Below are 23,005 nucleotides of genomic sequence, written 5' to 3' on the forward strand. Positions count from 1 at the left end.
TCCTCCACCAGGGATCAAGCTTGTGCCTCCTGCAGGAAATTGCTAAGTCTTAACCTCTGGACCACCAGGGAAGTCCCAATCTGGACATCTTTGAGAGCAAAAGGAGGGATCAATTAATATATAAGCAGGAACTTCAGGTATAAACTGGGACTGTGGGACTTCCCTGGCAGTCAAGTGGCTAGGACTGCCTGCTCCCAATACAGGGGTCTTGGGTTTGGTCCTTGCTTGGGGAACTAAGATCCCACATGCTGAAGGGTACAGCCATGAATAAATAAATCAGTACCACCTCAAGCAAACTGGAATATAGGATCATCCTATTAGCTAATAAAATGTCACAAGAACTTGAAAAACAGAGTACAAACTCAGATTGAAAAGATGGTAGGAAAGCTAACTAGACAATGCAACTTGAAATGAAATTTATTTTTAAAGTATTTATTTATTTGACTGCGCTGGGTCTTAGTAGTGGCATGTGGGATCTAGTTCCCTGACCAGGGGTCACACCTGGGCCCCCTGCACTGAGAGCCTTGGGTCTTAACCACTGGACCACAAGGGAAGTTCCTGAAGTGGAACTTAAATAAATATGCTCATGGTTGTCAGATGGAGCCCTCCTGGGAGAGAGAACCCTGCAGGGACATATGCGGTGAATTCCAGGAATACGTGTAATGAATGTTTCAGTGAGATCTGAGTTCAGGATGTAAGGTAGTGACAGATAAATCAGGAAGGTTGGGTCAGGTTCTGATGGTGTGATGTCTTAATGTTTTACTAAGATTGTTGTTGTTCAGTCCCTCAGTTGTGTCCAACTCTGCAACCCCATGGACTGCAGCACGCCAGGCTTCCCTGTCCTTCACTGTCTCCCGGAGTTTGCTCAAACTCACGTCCATTGAATCGGTGATGCCATCCAACTGTTTCATCCTCTGAGACGTTTGGGCTTAAAAGTGCTGGTGAGAAGGAACCACCAACGTTTGCTTGGCATGGGAAGGAACAGATAAATAAGGTAGAAGGCAGATCAGTGATGTCAAAGGCTGGAGTCAGAGCAGCCAGTTAGAATATAGGTCAATGGTCTAATGAGCATAAGGCCCGTGAGAGTAAAGAAAGAAGGGACTTTTGACCTAGACTAGAAGGACATGAAGGACAGTAGGAGAGGCCTCTGGACCAGCTGCCCGCCTAGTGCTGCCGTCACCTGAAACGGTGAACTCTGGAGGAGACTGTGAAGCCCGATGGAAGGATGAGCTAGTGAATTGCGCCTGGTGCTTCTGTTCAGAAACTGAAGGTGAGAAGCAGTCCAGTTGTCTCCGTGGGGTTTCCATGGGGAGCTGCCCATGGGTGGCATGCTAAGGGACTGCAGGACAGCCCAGTCCCAGGACCTCCAAGTGGCTCCAGGGACCAGAGGGATGAGGCTGAATAGGACGGGACTCTTGGGAGAACAGACCTCATTGCTGGGAACTGCTGCCAGCCCTTGGGCACTGCAGCCAAAGACAGCTGCACAGAGGAGAATGGGAGAACCACTGTGAGGGCCGCAGTTGACAGGCCTCCCTGAGAAACAGCCAACAGGGACTGCTAGGGACACATTATCCGTCCGCCCCATCTCAGCTCGCTCTGTCACTAGAGGACATCCTCATCAAGGGTGGAAATAGTTGGATTTTTCACATGATCCACAGTGACGAAGCAGTACATGTGGTGGATCAGAGGTCTAGGTACTATGGGCCCCTGAGCCAGGCCTGATAGCGTAAAGATGACCCCACTCTCCCTAGTTAGTCCCGACATTGACTGAATGTCAATGTTGTTGTTCAGTTGCTAAGTTGGGTCTGACTCTTGGTGACCCCATGGACTGCAGCACGCCAGGCTTCCCTGTCCTTCACTGTCTCCTGGAGTTTGCGCAAATTCATGTCCATTGAGTCAGTGATGCCATCCAACCATCTCATCCTCCATCATCCCCTTCTCCTGCTTCCTTCGATCTTTCCCAGCATCCGGGTCTTTTCCAGTGAGCTGGCTCTTCACATCAGGTGACCAAAGTATCCGCTCTTCAGCTTTAGCGTCAGTCTTTACAATGAATATTCAGTGATGATTTCCTTAGGTTTGATCTTCTTGCTGTCCAAAGGACTCTCAAAAATCTTCTCCAGCACCACAATTTGAAAGCATTAATTCTTCAGGACTCAGCCTTCTTTATGTTTCAACTCTCACATTCATACATGACTACTGGAAAAACCATCGCTTTGACTATATGGACTTTTGTTAGCAAACTGATATCTTTGCTTATTATTATGTTGTCTAAGTTTGTCATAGCTTTCCTTCCAAAGAGCAAGCGTCTTTTCATTTCATGGCTACAGTCACCACCCACAGTGATTTTGGAGCCCAGGAAAATATACCTTCTTGCTGTGTCCTCACGTGGCAGGGAGAGAGGGAAAAAAGAGAGAGAGGGGGCCTCAGAGTACTGGTCTCTCTGCCTCTTCTTTTAAGAACATTTAGATAAGGTCATGAGGGGACCCCACCTGGTGGGTGGGGTCCCCTCATGACCTTATCTAAGTCTAATTACCTCCCAAAGCCCATCATATTGGAGGTTGTGTGAGTGATAGTCACTCAGTTGTGTCTGACTCTTTGTGACCCCATGGACTGTAGCCCGCCAGGCTCCTCTGTCTGTGGAATTGTCCAGGCAAAAATACTCAAATGGGTTGCCATCTCCTTAGGGCTTCAGTATATGGATTTTTGGAGGACAAAAACATTCAGTCCATAGCACCTTGGAACTCCTTTCAGCCTTGTATCATCGCTTGCTGGGGGGAGAGGCAGTGGGGTGATGATACTGGTAGCATCACGGCTTCTTCTGCGAAGAAGAACTTCTCTGTTAAAAAGAACTCTCAACCAAACCATCACGATTAATCCCTATCTTAAGTGTGTCTCTTAATTGCACCAAAACACACTTTAAAATGGGCAGGTCTTATCCCTGGAATGTACGCTTTGGATTAGGATCAATTTTAGACATGTCATTTCTTTAGCTAAAGTGAAGGGAAAACAAATTTTATTTGATCTTCCTTAAGATCTTTCCTCTCTTACTTCTTTTCCTGCCATCAAATTCTTACCTCAACTGAAAAGCCATGTTAAGTGCAAGGCAAATTCTTTATCTCTTTGCATAGAGATTAGCAGTCTCTGGGTGATGGAAGTCTCACGTGACTGACTGCTGCCAGTGTGAGATGTGTGACCTTATGGAAATGCCATGCTTTCTGGGTCTCAGTCCTTCATCTCTACAATCATAGGCTATCCTTGTTACTGAAAATCATGGGTACAAAATCTACTTGAAATTGGGTACAAATGTCCAAATTAAAGAGTGACAGGGACTGTATCTTGAAGAACCAACCTAAAAATCTTAAAAACAAGTTTACTTTGTATATAAAATATATTTTTAAAATTTAAACAATTTAAATAAAAATTGTTAGAATGAACCAAGAATGACGTAAATGGTCATTCCCTTTGGAAATGTGTGGTTTTTCTGGCAAAACTGTCTGTTGGCATAATACAATGGCCTTCACTTCTTGATTGAGTTTAATCTCACAATTACAAAGAGGTTAATTTTGGGGAAAATATTCAAGAACTTCATTACTTTGTTCAAGGGCTTCTATTAATTCAAAGTTACTCAGGTCATTCTTTTTGGAAATAATTTTTATGTCACCCTCTTTACGATTTTCTCTTCTTGCGTTAACCATTGTATTGCCAGCAGCTCTTCATTTATCAACTGTTTTGCATGTGATTGAGCAGTTCAACACCAGTTTGATTCAGTAAGGTTTTTTATTTTATTTTTCAACCAGTTAGCATGGTGGTTGGTATTTATAATGATCAGGGAAAGAGTAGACAACAGAGATGTTGGCCCAAAGAGTGATACTAAACACCAGCACTGAGAGAGGAGGGATGTTTGAGAGGGCACTCATTTTTAAGTGGAAAACCATTTAGTGAACATTTTCTGGCTAAAACCACTTTTGCTTCCTTATACAGCCTGTAGCTTAGTCCCCTGGATGATTGACACTGGGATAACAGGGATCCACTATAGGTTTTAGAGGGGCTTCCCAAGTGGCTCCTGCCAGTGCAGGAGACGTAAGAGATGTGGGTTCGATCCCTGGGTCAGGAAGACCCCCTGGAAAAGGGCAAGGCAACCCCCTTCAGTATTCTTGCCGGCAGAATCCAATGGACAGAGGAGCCTGGCAGACTACAGTCCATAGGGTCATAAAGAATCTGACACCACTGGAGCGATTTAGCACACACACACATAGGTTTTAAAATTTGAAACACATTATGGTCATTCTTCTTACATTTGACATGGTTAAGACAAAGTGGGAGTGCTCGCTTCGGCAGCACATACACTAAAATTGGAACGATACAGAGAAGATTAGCATGGCCCCTGCGCAAGGATGACACACAAATTTGTGAAGCGTTCCATATTTAAAAAAAAAAAAAAGACAAAGTGGGAGTTGTATGAAGAACACATCTTGCTTGCTTTTTTAACCAAAAAAAGTACTAAATAATAAATATCATGTGATATTTCTTATATGTGGAATCTAAAAAAGGGTACAAATCAACTTATCTACAAAATAGAAATACAGTCATGGACATAGAAAACAAGCATGGCTACCTGGTGATAAGGAGGGGAGGGATAAATTAGGAGACTGGGATTAACAGATACATGCTACTATATGTAAAACAGGTAACTAATAAGGACCTATTATATAGCACAGGTAGTTCTACTTAATACTCTACAAAAACCTACATGGAGAAAGAATCTAAAAGAAGAGTGGGTATGTTTATATATATGACTGATTCACTTTGCTGTACTGCAGAAACTAACATGAGATTGTAAATCAATTGTACTCCAACAAAAATTTTAAAAAATAAATATTAATCATTTTTCTAAGACCTAACTAGGAGCAATCTGCACCTACATGAATGTAAACTCCCTGAGACATTTTCCCATCTTGATAAATCCAGAAATAAGAACTCAAGTTCTTGACACAGGCCACTTGCCCAACAGATGCTAGTTGACTACAGTAAGGTGGAAGCATGAGGGGGATCCTTTCACTAAACAGTTATGTTAGCATCATAATCTTTTATTTCCCCAAAATCTCAACTGCAAAATGAAGAAACGGGACTGAAAAACCTCCAAAACTCATACACAGCTCTAAAATTCTGTGATTCCATTTTATTCTAAGATATTTAGATGAAAATCACTTTCACTGAATTTTCCAGAATCCCAGGGTAAGTCATAATATTTGTGATTTGGGAGAAAACCTTAGAGATATGAGTAGGCCAGTGAAGTAGGCAACATTAGAGTGGAAATTTATTGATTTCTTTATTAATTTTTAAAATCTAGGTGATACCAGCCCAGGTGGGATGCATGAGACAAGTGCTCGGGCCTGGTGCACTGGGAAGACCCAGAGGAATCGGATGGAGAGGGAGGTGGGAGGGGGGATCGGGATGGGGAATACGTGTAAATCTATGGCTGATTCATATCAATGTATGACAAAACCCACTGCAATGTTGTGAAGTAATTAGCCTCCAACTAATAAAAATAATTGAAAAAAAAAAATCTAGGTGATAAAAGTAATTTTTAAGCTGTGTGGAATTTGATTTTCAAACTAGAACTGCAGGTGTAAATGAGAAGATCCTAAATCTTTTTTTAAAAGATTTTTTTGATGCAGACCAATTTTTTTCTTTTATTGAGCTGAGTTTTCTTTGCTGCACGTGGGCTTTTTCTAGCCGTGATGAGTGGGGGCCACTCTTCGTTGCGGAGCACAGCGCTGGGCACACAGGCTTCAGTAATGCAACGCTTGGGCTCAGCAGTTGTACACAGGGTCAGTTGCTCCAAGGCATGTGGAATCTTTGAAGACCTGGCATGTAACTCACATCCCCTGCATTCGCAGGCATATTCTTATCCACTGAACCACCAGGGAAGTCCCGATATGGACCATTTTAAAGTCTGTTGAACTTGTTACAACACTGCTTCTCTTTTATGTTTTGGTTTTTTAGCCAGGAGGCATGTGAGATCTTAGCTCCCCAACCAGGGATCAAACCCGCACCCCCTGCCTTGAGAAGACTTTAACCACTGGACTGCCAGGGAAGTCCCAAGATTCTTAGGCTTAGAGTGAAAAGCAGCCCCCGGACCACTTCACAAAAAGAAAAAGTCACCTGGCATCCAGGTGGCAGCGCTTTTCACTGGGTGGGGAGATTTGATACGTACCCTGCACAAATAAAGTGCACGTTTTAAGAAGTTCCCAACACAAAAATGCACGACTGCTTGCTCTTCTCAGGCTGTCGTTTGTTCTCGGAGAACGGCGAGGACTTCATGTCCTCAAGACTGGGGTGTGTTTTAGTATCTGCCCAATGTTCAGGTCTAACTTAGAGTTTGTTTTGGCCATGACTCTATAGAGGTGTCAAGCCATTTCTAACCAGGGGGTAAAATGGGAAGAAAGCTTTGCAAAACCTTTAATAACCCAGCTTGTTTGAAGGTTTGGTTGCATCACAGTTGATGGGCTAACAATCCTTGTCTTCCACCTGGATCGCTGGATGTTACTGGCACAGGGAACGTTTCCTCAATGCTTGTCGTTTAACCAGCAGGTTGCTGGAATAGGGAGTTTTGCTTTTCAGACATTCTTGCATACTTTGATTAGAGTACCTTGAAGCAAGTTTGGAGGGGAAAATTCTGTAAGCTCTATTTTCTGTCCTTTGTAAAGTGCTCCCTTTGGCACTTGTTACACATGGTTTCTGGGCTTCCCAGGTGGAGCAGTAGTGAAGACTCTGCCTGCCAATGAGGGAGACGAAGGAGACGAGGTTTCCATCCCTGGGTTGGGAAGATCCCCTAGAGAAGGGCATGGCAACCGTCTCTGGTATTCTTGCCTGGAAAATCCCATGGACAGAAGAACCTGGTGCGCTACAGTCCATGGGGTCGCAAAGTGAGTATCTGTTAGTCATTCAGTCTTGTCCGACTCCGCGACCCCATGGACTGTAGCCCACCAGATTCCTCTGTCCATGGGATTTCCCAGGCAAGAATACTGGAGTGTGTTGCCATTTCCTTCTCCAGGGGATCTTCCCAAGCCAAGGATTGAACCTGAACCTGAATCTCTTACGTCTCCTGCGTTGGCAGGCTCTCATTTGCCACTGACACCACCTGGGAAGCCCTGATTGAAGTACAGCTGATTTACAATGTTGTGCTGTTTCTACTGTGTAGCAGAGTGACTCAGTTATACATATAGAGATCCGAAAAGCAGCAGTAATTTAAGTGCCTCTTAAAATGCACAAGACATTAACATCATTCATTTGACACATCAATTGAGCACCAGTTATGTGTCTGAATCTGGTTTGGGTTCTTTACCTAAACTTCACTCGTGTGAAATTGGTGCCATCCATCTTGCCGTACGGATAAAGGTGATTACATGAGCGGCAAAGAAATGTACAACTTGGCCTTCTCCTTAAGAAGCTTCAGTTTAGTTTCGAGCACAACATTTGCATATATGAAACAATGGCTAAATAAAAAATATTATAGTAAACATCAGCTTTCCAGAACTGTCAAAGGTTAAGTCATCCAGGTAAAGTAATCTAGTTTTCTGGGTATCTGAGAGATTGTCCCTTAAAACATAAGATAGTAGCATTAAAGGAAGTTAGTAACTATACTTAGTTCCAAGACAATAGTTCTCTCAAGACCTACTGGAGTACATGTATAAGACAGTTTCTATGTTAGGATCATTTGTTATTTTATTGTACCTATGTTTTATGGTTTTTCTATCTCCCCCATTGTAATTGGTTTGTCAATGTACTTTTTAATTTACTGATGACAAACTAGTAAAGATTTGAGAGCAAACGGACTGATTTTATTAGGTTTGGTTGTAAAACATGCAACAAGTTGACCCTAAGTAAGCCTATGGATTTCTTCCTTCAGGAAAATTCCCCAATCTTTGAATGGACTGCTCAGAGACCCTCTCCTCCTTGTTTCAAAACTCCTTATCTGATCCTTGTTTTTATTCTGGAAAACTGAGAAATCAAGAAAGCTGAGGTGCTAGATAAATGAGGTACATTGCATTTACTATACTGAATATGACTGAGCATTAACATGCGACAGACATGGTTATTGAAGTTATGAATAGAAAGCAGATGAACAATCTCAAGCCATGTAGTGAGAGAAGAGCAGTGATTGTGTAGACATCTTTCCTCTGGAAAGTAAGGAATCGTATTTACTGGAAGCATCTTAGGCATTATCAATCCTCATTTTTTGAAGGATATTATTGAAGCCAAGAGAAGTTAAGCAACTTGTTCACTTCTGCAAGCTCACACAGAACCAGTTGTAAAATCTGGTCATTTGATCTTAGGTCCAGATTTGGATTAGTTTTTGTCACAATAAATGAACATTTGTTTCTGAGTTGAACCAAAGAAAGTATATCTGGGGGCCCGGCCTCAGACATTTACTTATATGACAGAGGGAAAGGAAGGAGGGAGCCCATGACCACAACCACAATCCCCCACCACCACCCCACACACTCCTCTAAACCCACTAAGGAGCCTGGAAGTTTGTGCTCCACCTTCTTTTAGAGACTCTCCAAGAAAATCAGTGACCAACTCACGTTCCTGGTGGTGGCAGGCCTGGACCTTTGGACCAACCTTCCAGAGCTGACACCGTACTAAGGAATCACTAGGCTAAAGAAAGAAGGGAAAGAGGAGCCGTAGAGAAACAGAGGGATTATGGAAGTTGCTTTTGAAAACAATTTTTAAAACAGCTTTATTAAGATATAATATATATTAGATGAAATTCCTCTATTTTAAGTGTAGAGTTTGATAAATTTTGACAAATATCACATAACCACTTCCACTATCAAGAAAAGTAATATTTCGATTACACCCCAAAGTTTCCTCATGCTCCTTTGCAATCCATTCCCTTTTTCCATCCCAGGTCCAAATAGTCACTGACCTTCTTGCCACCATAGTTTTGCCTTTTCTAGATTTCCGTATGAATGGAGCCGTGCAGTACACAGTCTTATGTCTGACTTCTTTCATTAATGTGTTAATATGATGAAATATATGACTTGATTTTCAAATGCTAAACCAGCATTGAATTCCTGGGATGAACTACAGTTGGTCGTTGTATATTTTCATCATTATATTGATGGATTAAACTTGTTAATGCTTTCTAAAGGATTTTGTATCTATGTTCATGAGGGATTTGAGTATACAGTTTCCTTCTAAAGTAATGCCTTGTGATGTTCTTGTCTGGTTTTGATAACAAGGTAATGCATTTTGAATTAGGAAGTATTTTTTCCTCCTCTATTTTCTGGACAAGTTTGTGTAGAATTGATATATGCACTACTATGTATAAAAGAAATAGCTAATGAAAACAGGCAGCATAGCACAGGAAAGTCTGCTCGGGGCTCTGTGGTGACGTAGATGTGAAAGAAGTCCCAGGAAGAGGGGTACACGCATACGTGTATGTACGGCGGATTCACTTTGCCGTGCAGCAGAAAGTAACACAACATTGTAAAGCAGCTATAGTCCAATAGAAATACTGAGTCACCAAAAAAGACAATTATTGTTATATTAGGATGGTAGTGTTTTAAGGGCTGGGTTCTCTGAGTGGGGCTTCCCTTTATGGTTTCGGATGTTGCGTCAACACAGAATAAATGAGAGTGTCTCGTGTGTGCTGTGCTGAGTCTGTTCAGTCGTGTCCAGCTCTCTGCGACCCCGTGGACCACCGCCCACCAGGCTCCGCTGTCCATGGGATTCTCCAGGCAAAAATACTGGAGCTGGTTGCCATGCCCTCCTCCAGGGGATCTTCCCGACCCAGGGATCGAACCCACATCTCTAAGTCACCTGACTGGCAGGCAGGTTCTTTATCACTAGGGCCATCTGGGAAGCCCAAGAGGATCTTACAAAAAGCCAAAACAAAGTGACTTTCAATATTTTCACTACCAACGACCCATTTTATTTTTTCCCCTTCTATAAAACAAGGTTTGAGAGATATCTTATGCATCAATTACTTTTAATTAATAAAAGTTAATCTGAGACATGCCACAGCCAATTAGAGTTTCTGGTTAGCATAAACTATCTGGTTGGATTTCATATAATTTCACTGAAAGAAAAAGTCACAATGAGCACTTATCAAGCACTGGTTGTGTCAAGGCATTGTTCTAAGTGCCTTCCTTGCATCAGATCAGGTAAGCCTGACAACCATCATGCGAAGTACACACCGTGGTCATCACTACTTTGCTGATGAGGAAACCGAAGTTCGACGAGGATGAGTGGACAGGACAAGCCTCCACAGCTAGCGAGTTGTACTGCACTGAATTTAAGGCCGTCTGGCTCCAGGTTCTAAACTTTGAAACCTTTATAATGCAGAGTTAACACTTGAATTGGATCATGTGGTTACCTGAGTGTAAATAAATGAGTGATCATCCTTAGGCTTTCTTATAGCACACAGACACCCATTACTGCTTTGGGGTTACCTAAGCAGAAGTCTCTGCTTTAAAATTTAGATACTAACTAGTATCCTGAGCTTTGCCTTGGATGACTGAGTGCATATTCCACAGCATCTTTAAGGAACACAAAGAATGCTAAGAGACAACCCTGATGTGGTAACTGGTAATAAACAGAAATAGGGGCAACCTTCCCCAGTGTTCTCGTAACCTAACCAGAATTTTGTCTGAAAACAACTGGGCTTATTTTCTAGATTCCACATGTATGTGTTAATATATGATATTTGTTTTTCTGACTTTTCTCTGTTTGACACTCTCTAGTTCCATCCATGTCTCTACAAATGACCTAATTTTGTTCCTTTTTACGGCTGAGTAATATTTCCATTGTATATATGTATCACATCCTCTTTGTCCATTCCTCTGTTGATGGTCTTATTTGCAAAACGGAAACAGAGACATAGAAACAGAGAACAAATATACCGATACCAAGAGGAAAGGGGAGGTGGGAGGATTTGGAAGGTTGGGATGAACGCAGATACACTATTGACACTGTGTGTAAATAGATGAGAGCAAACTGCTCAGCATGGGGGGCTCTGCTCAGGACCTGAGCGAGAAGGAAATGCAAAGGGGAGGAGACGCCTGTGTGCGTGCTAAACTGCTGCCGTCCTGTCCGGCTCTTTGCGGCCATGTAGACTGCGGCCCACCAGGCTCCTCTGTCCATGGGGATTCTCCAGGCAAGAACACTGGAGTGGGTTGTCATGCTCACCCTCAGGGGATCTTTCTGACTCAGGGATCAAAGCTGCATCTCTTATGTTTTCTGCATTGGCAGATGGGTTCTTAACCACTAGCGCCACCTAGGAAGCCCAGATATATGTCTACGTATGGCCCATCCATTTTGCTGTACAGTAGAATTTAATACTACATTGTAAAGCAATTATACTCCAATAAAAATTAATTTTAAAAAAGAACTGGGCTTGTTTAAAAGAGAAACACCTCACCCAACGGTCTATTAACCTGCAAATATGTATTTAGGGACATTTGAAGTTGTTCTATTTACCTAATCATTACTAATGGCTACTTTGGATCTATGACAGCTCAACGTGTAAATATGGCTCTTAGACATTTCTCAAGGTATGATACTGGCCCAGTCGACCAGAACAGCTTCTTAAGAGAACAGGATTTCCTTGAAGCAAAATCTGAATATCAAACAGAGCTCAGAAGGCTTTAGGAGTTTCTTAGTGGGTCATTTCAAACTGCTTCTCCTCGAGGTAAATGCCAAAATTTACCAGGAAATTTGGGTCCCACTAAGATCTGAACATTGACAAACATGAAAGTCAAACACTGATTTTTAGAAAATGAAAACAGGGTCAGCACAATTCTTCATGGGCGATAAATAGATAATAAACAAGGAGACATAATTGAAAGAGTCTGTGCAGCCAAACCAAATAGACTACGTAGCAAAGTCATGATAGTACTGATTACTAAATAGTACACTAGAAATTGCTGATATTGTTCAGAGGGAACACAGATGTTATTCCAATATATTATAGTGTATTGAGAAATGATTAGCTTGTCTGGTGATGCTCACTGCTGACACATTTTTGGGGATCCTAACATCTTCCAAAGAGTCGCCTGCCCTTCTCTGCTATGCCAGTGAGGCACAGTTTCCATGGCCCTGCTCAGATCCTGTTGGACCAGATTCAACAAAGTGGAGATTCCCAGCTGGTGTGGTGGTAAAGAATCTGCCTGCCAATGCAAGAAATGCAAGAGATGCAGGTTCAATTTCTGGGTCAGGAAGATCCTCTGGAGTAGGAAATGGCAACCTACTCCAGTATTCTTGCCTGGGAAATCCCATGGACAGAGGAGCCTGGCAGGCTGCAGTCGATGGGGTTTCAAAGAGTTGGGCATGATAGAGCATGCATGTGCGCAAAGTACCACAAACTGGGGACCTTAAAACAACAGAATTTACCGTCTGGAGGCTGGAAGTGTGAAATCAACGAGCAGGGCTGTGCTTCTTCTGAAATCTGCAGGGGAGGCGGTTTCCCTGACTCTTCCAACTCCTGGTGTTGCCAACAGTCCTTGGGCATCCTTGGATTCAGATGCATCACTCCAGGCTCTGCCTCTGTCATCTCACGGCCTTCCCTCCTCATGTGTGTGTGTGTTGGTGTGTGTGTGTGTGTATGGGTGTGTGTGTGTGTGTGTGTGTATGGGGGGGTGTGTGTGTGTGTGTATGATTACAAGAGCTTTCTTGCCTGAATCTCCCTTTGCCCTTCTTATGAGGACACCAGTCACGTTACATTAAGGACCCACCCTAATCCAGTAAGTCCTTAATGAATTAAATCCTCAAAACCCCTGTTTCCACTTGTGCCTGTAACTCTCATCTGTTCCTCACCATATATTCTCTCCTATTATTGGCTGGTAGTAGTCTCTGTATGTCTTGCCTCCCTAATTTTACTGTAAGCTCTTCGACTGGTAAATAATTTTTACTCAAACTCAACAAAGCACTGGAAATAGTCACATGATATCAGTGGCACCTTCTAATATTAGAGCAACTTTATACTTTTCAAAATTCTTTCCTATACATCATCAAACATGATTCTGCCAATATCCCTGTGGATAGCTGGCATTATCCTAGCTTTATGTCCATAGGAATTAAGATGCACAGAGGGGTAGTGAGACATGTGGTTTGGGCTCAGCCAAGGCGCCTTTTGTTGAAAAAAGTCTCTTCCCTTCCCCTCATTTCCCTATAAATTGATTTTTAATGAGTCAAGAGTCTCTTTGGGGAACAAAAACCCTCTCCTTGGACGTTGCAAAGCAACCGAGCCCATGTTCCACAACTACGGAGCCTGTGCTCTAGAGGCAGGGAGCTGCAGCCACTGAGTCCATGAGCCACAAGTACTGAAGCCCAAGTGCCCAGGAGCCTGTGGTCTGCAGGAAGGGAAGTCACCACGACGAGAAGCTCAGGCACCGCCGCTGGAGAGTAGCCCTGGCTCGCCACACTTGGAGAAAAGTCCTCGCAGCAACAAAGACCCAGCACAGCCAATAATGAAATAAACAAAATTATATCTATAATTCTCCATACTCTGAAGGCAAAGTGAGAAAGAAAGTGAGATATGTATAAACCCAAGGTCTTCCTTTCCCACTGGCACAGCAGTTGGAAGAAAGTCGCAAAGCCACCCAACCCTCTTTCTGTTTTCTTGAGCACCTCCCACCCTTTTCCTCCAGCGTAACAATGGAAAACCTCAACTTTTCTTAGACTTTTAACCCCACCCCCTACCCTCTCAGTCTAAGAAGAGAGCTGCTCCTCCTCTGTTTTTTGTCTTATAATAATAAGCATCCAAATACGAAAAGGAATACATCAAGGCTGTATATTGTCACCCTGCTTGTTTAACTTACATGCAGAGTACATCATGAGAAATGCTGGGCTGGAAGAAGCACAAGCTGGAATCACGATTGCCAGGGGAAATATCAATACCTTCAGATATGCAGATGACACCACCCTTATGGCAGAAAGTGAAGAAGAACTAAAGAGCCTCTTGATGAAAGTGAAAGAGGAGAGTTTAAAAGTTGGCTTAAAGCTCAACATTCAGAAAACTAAGATCATGGCATCCAGTCCCATCGCTTCATGGCAAATAGATGGGGAAACAGTGGAAACAGTGTTAGACTTTATTTTTTGGGCTCCAAAATCACTGCAGATGGTGACTGTAGCCATGAAATTAAAAGACCTTAGTCCTTGGAAGGAAAGTTATGACCAACCTAGACAGCATATTAAAAAGCAGAGACATTACTTTGCCAATAAAGGTCTTCTGGTCAAGGCTATGGTTTTTCCAGTGGTCATGTATGGATATGAGAGTTGGACTATAAAGAAAGCTGAGCACCGAAGAATTGATGCTTTTGAACTGTGGTATTGGAAAAGACTCTTGAGAGCCCCTTGGACTGCAAGGAGATCCAGCCCGTCCAACCTAAAGGAGATAAGTCCTGAGTGTTCATTGGAAGGACTCATGTTGAAGCTGAAACTCCAATACTTTGGCCATCTGATGCGAAGAGCTGACTCATTGGAAAAGACTCTGATGCTGAGAAAGATTGAGGGCAGGAGAAGAAGGGGATGACAGAGGATGAGATGGCTGGATGGCATCACCGACTTAACGGACATGAGTTTGGGTGGACTCCGGGAGTTGGTGATGGGCAGGGAGACCTGGCGTGCCGCAGTTCACAGGGTTGCAAAGAGTTGGACACGACTGAGCGACTGAACTGAACTGAACTGAAAAAGTATCTGGTGGGAAGTCCTTTAGCATCCTCCACCTACCTTACAAATGGCTAGAGGTGGTAAGGATAGAAGAAAGGAGGTGGGTGTGAGCAGGAGCAGGAGTCAGTGGCCTCCTGACCATGGGCTGGTTGGCCAGCCCACGCACAAGTACTAGACGCAGGTCCCCAGTCTCCAGACCCAGGGGGTGAGCAGGGTGGAGGCCGTCCTGCCCTGAGCAGGAGGAGGGCAGACAGAGGAGCCCTGGTTCAGGAAGATGCTCTCCTACTGTGAGAGCCTGCCGTGGCCACCTGCTGCCACTGTCTTTCTCTCTTTCCTGGGACTCACACAGGAGAGCTTGAAAAATTATCATCAGCTTAGAGAAGACAAAAGGGGTCCTTCCCTGGTGGCTCAGATGGTAAAGAATCTGCGGGAGATCTGGATTCGATACCTGCGCTGGGAAGATCCCCTGGAGAAGGGAATGGCAACCCACTTCAGTATTCTTGCCCGGAGAATTCCAGGGACAGAGGAGCCTGGTGGGCTACAGTCCATGGGGTTGCAAAGAGTCAGAGATAACTGAGTGCCTAAGACTTTCTTTTCACTTTCTGGTGGGTCAGGGAGAAGTGGAGGGAGGAAGAAAAGAGACAGAGACAGAGAGGGAAAAAAGGAAAGAGATAATGAGAAAATTCTAAGTAGGAAAATTAACAGATTTCTCCAAGTGGTAAGCTCAAATGTGAGATGCACTATTCAAATGGATGCATAGTAACTAGGCTTTTTGACTCTGAATTCTCACTTTGATTCTTTTGCCTCATGACTTTCTATTCCCATAGCTGGGCACCATCAGGCAGTAAGCAGTATGAAAGGTGATTTAAAAGAGAGAGATAGAAGTTATATCAACAATAGAACAATTAAAGTTGAAAGGCTCTCCAAGTTTAGAAGGACAATCTGCATAGGTGAAGAGTGCAAAGAAAATTGGGTGAGCAGGCTAAGTCGGGGGGCTGAGGCCCTTAGAGGGAGCTTAAAACTCTAAATAAAAAGGTAAGTAGAAGATTGAGATTTCAGGCAGGGAGATTCTGTCTGCCCTGCATGCCCACACTCTGCTCATGCCTGTGCTCTGGGATACCCACAGATAAACACACATGCACTCCAAGATTCTCCAGCATTCCTAGACCTAGGGTCTAGCTGGAGTCTTAAGGACTGGAGCTCTGAGTAAGATCAAGCAGGGGCAACTTTACTGCTAGGGATCGGATAAAATCCCAGGATCCTCATTCGGAAGTGAACACAAAGTCTTTAAAAATGTGTCATAAGTCTTGAGGATTCCAGAAGCCTTAAAACTCTAAAATTAATGAGGGATTCAAGCCATGGGTCCTTGTGCTGTGCTACTATGATAAAATAGATCAGAGATAATAAAAAGTTATGAGTCTTGGACTTCCCTGGCTGCCTAGTGATTAAGACTTCACCTTCCAATTCAGGAGGTGCAAGTTCAATCCCTGGTCGGGAGTGAAGATCCCATATTTCCTGGGGCCAGAAGACCAAAATATAAAAAACAGAAGCAATATTGTAAAAAAATTAGACGACTTTTATAATGATCCACATCAAATCATCTTAAAGAAGTAAAAGGTTATTAGCCTGGAAAAGCCAGTAAAGGGCTGGAATCTAGGGACTGAAGGGCCACCCATACCTTCTCCCTGAGTAAAGTGCTGTCCTGTGCATCTCCATTTCAAAGTGTTTCTGTGCTTCCAGGCTCCAATGTGCATACAGATTACTTGGGATATTGCTAATGGAAAGATTCTGATTGAGCAGTTCTAGGGCAAACCTTGAGGTCTTGCTTTCATAGAAAGCTCCTGGAAAGCCAGTAGTCTACACAAAACCTTTGCATGAATTAGAAAAATGTGCCCATCTCTGGGGAGCCTGCAAGGGCTTTTGCAAAAAGAATCCTTCTCCCATGTGAACTGGCTAGTGATAAGTAGGTTGGATTTCAGCCCCTGAACTCTTTTGAACAGTACCTTTGAACAGTGCACAAGCTGCCCAACTGTACAGGGCCATCCTGAAACCTCATACAAGCTGTCTCCTAGACTGCCGCTAAGACAAGCCTCCTCAGGGTCCATTGTCTCCTAGACTACCGCTAAGACAACCCTGCTCAGGGTCCATTGTCTCCTAGACCACCGCTAAGACAACCCTGCTCAGGGTCCATTGTCTCTTAGACTACCGCTAAGACAACCCTGCTCAAGGTCCATTGTCTCCTAGACTGCCGCTAAGACAACCCTGCTCAGGGTCCATTGTCTCCTAGACTACCGCTAAGACAACCCTGCTCAGGGTCCATTGTCTCCTAGACTACCACTAAGGCAACTCTGCTCATGGTCCATTGGGGATGGTCTGCTACTCTCTCTCCTTAATGGCACTCACTACTCAGCAAGTTCATCAAGTCATACTTTCTAGCTCTTATTCTTACCTATTTTCCTTTGGAGACTGCCAGAATGACACGTGGGAATGAACTGATTCCTTCTCCTACTTAAGGAGAGTTTGGCCCTTTAAGGGCTCCTCACTCTCCAGTGTTCGCTTACTCAGCCTAGAGCCCTAAGCAGGGGCCATATCGTTGTTCTCCATTCACTGCTTCTGCTGGAGTGCTTGCATTTGAAGTTTTATTAATTCAGGATCTAAACAATCAGACTCCTGTGCCTATTTTCGTATGTGATTATTATCTGGTTTGCTCAAGTCTTTTGTTTCTCATCAAATATAACTCTTTCTTTATAGGAGATTGGACATAAAAGCAGAGAGCCAAGGACCTGAAATTTCACTAAGCTGTCTGTTTACCTTGGATGACCGGACCCAGCACAGTGCCGGACTCGGAAAAGTCGTCCTCGTCACGCCTCTGCCCACGTTGCCTTCTCCTGTCCTATTATTGGGGAGAAGTCCAAAATATTTGTCTACCAGTGTGGCCAAATTCTTTTCTTTATAGGCTCTTAAGGTCAGGTGAGGAGAACCAAGGAACCAGTTAGGAGGGGTGCCCTAGCAAAAGTAATCTCAGTTGCCCTGGGCTTTATTCAAAGCGTTTGGTGCTGGCTATTCACATATCTGGGTTCCCTGAAGGCTCAGTGGCAAAGAATCTGCCTGCAATGCAAGAGATGCAGGAGACACAGGTTTGAATCCTGGGTAGGGAAGATCCTCTGGAGGAGGGGATGGCAACCCACTCTAGTATTCTTGCCTGGAGAATGCCATGGACAGAGGAGACTGGCGGGCTACAGATGACAGGGTTGCAAAGGGCTGGACACAACTGAAGTGACTGAGTATGTACACACACATTCACATATCTCCTGAAAAGAAACTTTCGGCCAAGGACAGAAAATTCTAGTTTCTCTGAGTAGCAGATAAAAGAGCAACAAAGTAGGATATAAAGATCTCCAGGCTTTCTGAAGGTTTCTATTCTATTCTTTGATTTCTCTTGGTTAAATCTATGTGTATGCGTTAGTCTTCCCTGATAGCTCAGTTGGTAAAGAATCCGCCTGCAATGCAGGAGACCCCGGTTTGATTCCTGAGTCAAGGAAGATCTGCTGGAGAAAGGATAGGCTCCCCACTCCAGTATTCTGGCCAGGAGAATTCCATTGACTGAATAGCCCATGGGGTCGTAAAGAGTTGGACACGAGTGAGCGGCTTTCGCTGGCACATGTCAGTCGCTCAGTCGTGTCTGACGCTTTGCAACACCATGGACTGTAGCCCACCAGGCTCCTCTGTCCATGGGGTCCTCCAGACAAGAATACTGAAATGGGTAGCCACTGCATACTCCGGGGATCTTCAGTGAAGCAACAGAGCTACATAATGTGGATGATTACGTGTAGTTTTTAAATTGTAAGACTCTATGAAGTTTGGTGGCTTTTGCCTTTTTTTTTTCCTGTTAAGGTAAATTTATGAACTTAGAAAAATGTATTTCATATTTAAATCAGTGGAATGAATTTGGGATCTGTTGAGGTGCAGCTTTCCTAGGGCCCTTTGTGCCAGGTGCCTCATCCCTTTAACAACGCATCGCTCGGCTGGAGTGCCTCTTCCAGCTTCCTCAGCATCCTGTACTTGCTCCCTCCACGTCCTTTTTAGACTTCTGCTTGGGGAGAGCCACCCCAAGCTACTTCTGCTCCTTTTCTAAACTTCAAAATTGCCCATTCTGAGAGTTCCACAGGCTTCCTTCTGGGATCATGACTTATATAGACCCCATGTGTAAGAAAGAGTTGTTGAGAGCTGCCAGCTTCTGCGGTGGTGGAGGTTTAGTCGCTCAGTCACGTCTGACTCTTTGTGGCCCCGTGTCCTCCCCACCCCCCTCCCCTCCTACAGTAGGTGTGAACTTAGTCGCTCAGTTGTGTCCAACTCTTTCGTAGCCCAGTGGACTGCAGCTCCCCAGGCTGCTCTGTCCATGGAATTTCCCAGGCAAGAATACTGGAGTGGGTTGCCATTCCCTTCTCCAGGGTTTCTTCTCAACCCAGGGATCAAACCCTTGTCTCCTGCCCTGGCAGGTGGATTCTTTACCACTGGGCCACCTAGGAAGCCCCTTTGACTCAAACCCCCCACATAGTCTGTAGCCATTATTTACTCCTCACCCCCATCCCAACTGCCATCCAGTATCTCCCTGATCACCATGCTCTGCTATTTTCCCTCTTTGTCACTTTAATTCAGCCACAGAAGCCCTCTAGTTGTTCCACGAACTGCTAGACATTTTCCTGCTTAAAGCCTCATTTGGTTCTTTGTCTTATCTGGACCACTCTTCTCCAAGATGGTTTCTTGGCAAAACTGCCCATCCAAACCCAACGTTCTCATTTATCTTGCTCAACATTCTCTCTCACTCTCTTTTTTTCCCATAGCAACAACTATCTTTGAACATGCCATATGGTTTACTTATATATAGTGCTTATTGTTTATTGTTTGTACCATCACCATTGCCCTGCCCAAGGCTAGTAGACTTTGTTTATTCACTTATGTATCTAAACATCTAGAACATGTCTGAGACATCTTCAGCTCAGTTCATTCGCTCAGTCGTGTCCGACTGTCTGCAACCCCATAACTCACAGCACGCCAGGCCTCCCTGTCCATCACCAACTCGCGGAGTTCACTCAAACTCATGCCATCTTAGTGACTCACTATATATTTGTTAATTGAATGAACCTTTATTTTTAAAATTCCTGTAATTGAACAAAAAGTAGATGCAGAATAACTTATAAGTATAAATAGGTATCATGAATACATGTGTATCTACTACTCAGCCCAATTTAAAAAATGACATAACCTTTACCCTTGAAATCTTTCTGTGTACCTCCCTGCATATTTCCTGCCTTCTTACCACTCAGAAAGGAATCCTGCCTTTTTCCCCTTATCATTCCTTTGCTTGTCTTCATAGTTTCACCAAATATGTTAGCATCTGTAAACAACATTTTGTTCAGATTTATGTTTATTTGGTGTATATATATTATATTTACTAATCATTGATGGCTCAGATGGTAAAGAATCTGCCTGCAATGCAGGAGACCCAGGTTTGATCCCTGGGTCAGGAAGATCCCCTGGAGAAGGAAATGGCAACCCACTTCAGTATTCTTGCCTGGAGAATCCCATGGACGGAGGAGGCTGACGGGCTACGCTCCAAGGGGTCAAAAAGAGTCAGATACATCTGAGCAACTAACACTTTCACTTTTTTATTCATATTATTACAAAATGCCATAGGCATTCTTTTTTTTTAAAATTTTTTCATTAATGTCAATTTCTCTATTTTTAAAAATTATGTTAAGAACAGTGACGTGAAACCTAGTCTCTTAACAGATTTCAAATGTGCAATACAATATGATTAACCACAAGCAAATATTGCACAGCAGATCTCTAGAACTCATCCATCTTGTATAGCTGAAATTTACTTGCTTTTCTTGGTTAACATTATGTTCTTAAAGTTCAACTTTGTTTTGGCATATAACTTGTAATTCACTCACTTCTCTGCTACAAAGTACTTCACTATAAGACAATGCCGTAATGTTTTAATAATAAATCTGTTGATGAAGACTTGGGCGCTTTCCACTGTTTTTTTTTTTTTTTTTTTTCTGTTGCCGAAATGCTCCTCTCTCATTCTTTCATCTGTGTGCCCAGAGCTTGTGTGCAGAGTTTCTCTGGCTTAACAGACCTAGGAGTAAAATCGATGAGTCATACGGTTTGTACATCTTCAGCATTACCGAGGATGTCAAATTGTTTTTCAAAGTAACTACCAATTTGCCCAGCTCCCAGTGTTCTGGTTGCTCATATCTTGGTAGAAACTTGATGTTGAAAGAATTTAAAATTTTTGCTAGTCTAATAGGTGAGAAATCTCTTATCACAGTTTAAATTTTCATTTCTCATTGACTATTTTCTCATGTTTATTGGCTACTTGGCTTTTCTCTTCTATGACATGTCTGGTTGAATCTTTTACCCGTTTTTTGAATGATTTATGTTTTCCATAGTATGTAGAAATTCTTTAAATATTCTTTATATATATGTACTATATATATAATATCTTTTCTTAATTTGTGGTTTTAATGATGTCCTTTAATTAATTTAAGCTCTTAATTTTACTGTAGTCTTTTATAGTTTGTAACTGTTTCTTGTTTAAGAAATCCTTTCCTAGCCCTACATCATAAATATGCTCTCCTATATAGGCCTCTGAAAGTGTTATAGTTTTGTCCTTCACATTCAAGTCTTGAACCTACATGGAATTGATTTTTGTGAATTGTGTGAGATAGAGGTTTCGAATTTCAATTTTTCTATATGGTTTCTAATTTCCCCAGCAGACTCATTGGAAAAGACCCTGATGCTGGAAAAGATTGAGGGCAGGAGGAGCAGGGGGCGACAGAGGGTGAGATAGTTGGATGGCATCACTGACTCGGTGGACATGAATCTGAGCAAACTCCTGGAAATAGTGAAGGACAGGGAAGCTTGACACGCTCCAGTCCGTGGGGTCACAAAGAGCTGGACACGACTGAGTGAGCAACAAGAGAAGGGAGCCAAAGCTGAGTTTGCCCCTTCACTATTTTGATTCTGGGTCATAATAGGTTTGCAAAGATTAATTCTTTTTTTTAATTGAAGTTTAGTTGATTCACAACGTTTTCATTGAATAGAGAAGTGATTCAGTTATATACATACATGCACATATTCATATTCTTTTTCAAATTCTTTTACATTATTGGTTATTACAGGATTTTGAATATAGTTTCCTGTGTATATAGTACATCCTTGTTGTTTATCTATTCTATTACAATGGTGTACAGCTGTTAACCCCAATTCCTAATTTATCCCCCTCCCCTTTTCCCTTGGGCTTTCCACGTGGCACTAGTGGTAAAAGAATCTGCCTGCCAGTGCAAGAGACACAGGAGACAAAGTTTCGATCCTTGGGTCGGGAAGATCCCCTGGAGTAAGAGATGGCAACTCATTCCACAGTTCTTGCCTGGAAAATTCCATTGACAGAGGAGCCGGGCGGGCTACAGTCCACGGGGCCACAAAGAATCGGACGTGACTGAACACACAGCTTTTCCCTTGAGTGACCGTAAGTTTGTTTTCTATGTGCATAGGCCAGTTTCTTGATTGTCAATGAAGATTTAATTGCCCTCTTTTTCATTCATGTGAAATGGGTAGGACCCTGCTTGGTGAGGGAACTGAACTCTGAACTCTGATGATCTAGGTCTTCTGGGCCAGAGCACTTCCCACTTTCTGAGGCTGACTGTCTTTAATCTGATATGCACGCCAGAGTGTGCCCCAAGTGATGGCAGAACCAGAGACATAAAGGTCTGAACTGATTTTGACCCCAAGGAGACAGCAACCAAAATGTTCTCTGGGAGCAGCTGCTTTAGTGAGCTAGTTCATTTAGAGATTCGTGCCTGGCTGACCTGAACACCTGTACTCTAGTGTGTTAGAAGAAAGTAAAAGGATGGCAGTGGTTTATGCATATCAATGCTTCCACTGGCAAAAGCCTGCTGGGTAGCTTGATCTAAATTTACCAGAGGAAGGTAGGACTTTCTCTGATGATCAGCCTCTCTGGTAGGGCTTCCTGGGTCCCCCTCCTCATTTTCTCTTATTGGAAATGCAGCTCTGGGAAGGAGGTGTCTCTAAGGAAATAATCAGAGCAGTTGTTACACAGCTTATGGGTTCAAAATCATGGTTTTAACCAATAGCTTACTATTCCTAGTAATTTCTCTGTTTGGGCTTGTCTTCATTCTTAAAGTCTTCCTTTCCCGTGTTCCTTTGAAAAGGGGTTTATATGTATCGTGGCTTATGCTTTCAATTCCCCAGGTCTGCTGGGCAAATAAGACACTCTATCTCAATACGTTCACTTGGA

The 23,005-nt window shown here is 43.2% G+C and overlaps 1 non-coding gene across 1 annotated transcript; it reads left to right on the forward strand.

Annotated features, from left to right (window-relative positions):
- The first annotated feature begins 4,322 nt into the window (after window positions 1-4,322).
- On the forward strand, window positions 4,323-4,429 carry LOC122432184. Its single transcript, XR_006266788.1, has one exon. It is a non-coding gene; the product is annotated as a U6 spliceosomal RNA (small nuclear RNA).
- Window positions 4,430-23,005: the final 18,576 nt, after the last annotated feature.

The sequence above is a fragment of the Cervus canadensis genome, chromosome 30, assembly GCF_019320065.1.
Source record: "Cervus canadensis isolate Bull #8, Minnesota chromosome 30, ASM1932006v1, whole genome shotgun sequence".
Classification (NCBI taxonomy): Eukaryota; Metazoa; Chordata; class Mammalia; order Artiodactyla; family Cervidae; genus Cervus; species Cervus canadensis.